Below are 758 nucleotides of genomic sequence, written 5' to 3'. Positions count from 1 at the left end.
CTATTATAGAAATAAAACGCATGTATCTTTCTATTTTGCTAATAACATATTGTATGTATATAAGGTACCCACACGTGTCTGAAATGGTCACGAATGTAAGAAAGTGTATACAGGGTGTCCCAGAACTATTGCTAGGCCCTGAAATGGGGTGGAGCTGAGGTGTTTTTGAACAATATTTTCCTTTGTCAAAATGTTGTCCGAGGCGTAGTCGTTGAGTTATTAACAAAAAAAGACCGAGTAATAGGAGCGCTCGTACAGCGGGAGGTCAGGAGCGCGACAACTGTCTTCGACACTGCCGCGTCCGTATGCTGCGCTCGTGATGAGAACGTCCGGAACAAAAGTTATAGGTAAGAGCAACTAAGAAATCTAATGATGAAATCTAATCAATGTACCATCAGTTTACTGCGGATTTTTATGCAATGTAAAACATTTGTAACATCTATTTAAAGAATGAAATCTGAATTCACATTTTTTACACTGTTCAAAAGTAATCATGTATATTACACTTTTGATGTTTTATTCAATTTTGCACATTACATGCAGTCTTTATGTTTTCTATCAGATCCAATTTTGCTCTAAATGCATAAAATCCGCTGTCACTTCCAGTTTTTCTCGTTCCCTTTTCTTTCATTATTGGTACTATTAATTTCGTCCTTCATCCATCTGGTCAACTGCTCTCATTCTATGTTTTACGTCTTATCCATCTACGCGTAGGCAGGGATATCATAATTTATCCCGCACGGCTCGCTTCCCCTCTT

This window comes from Ceratina calcarata, unplaced genomic scaffold (genome assembly GCF_001652005.2).
Source record: "Ceratina calcarata isolate Rehan_Ccalc_2016 unplaced genomic scaffold, ASM165200v1 scaffold433.2_split_1, whole genome shotgun sequence".
Classification (NCBI taxonomy): domain Eukaryota; kingdom Metazoa; phylum Arthropoda; class Insecta; order Hymenoptera; family Apidae; genus Ceratina; species Ceratina calcarata.
This window is presented reverse-complemented; position numbering follows the sequence as displayed.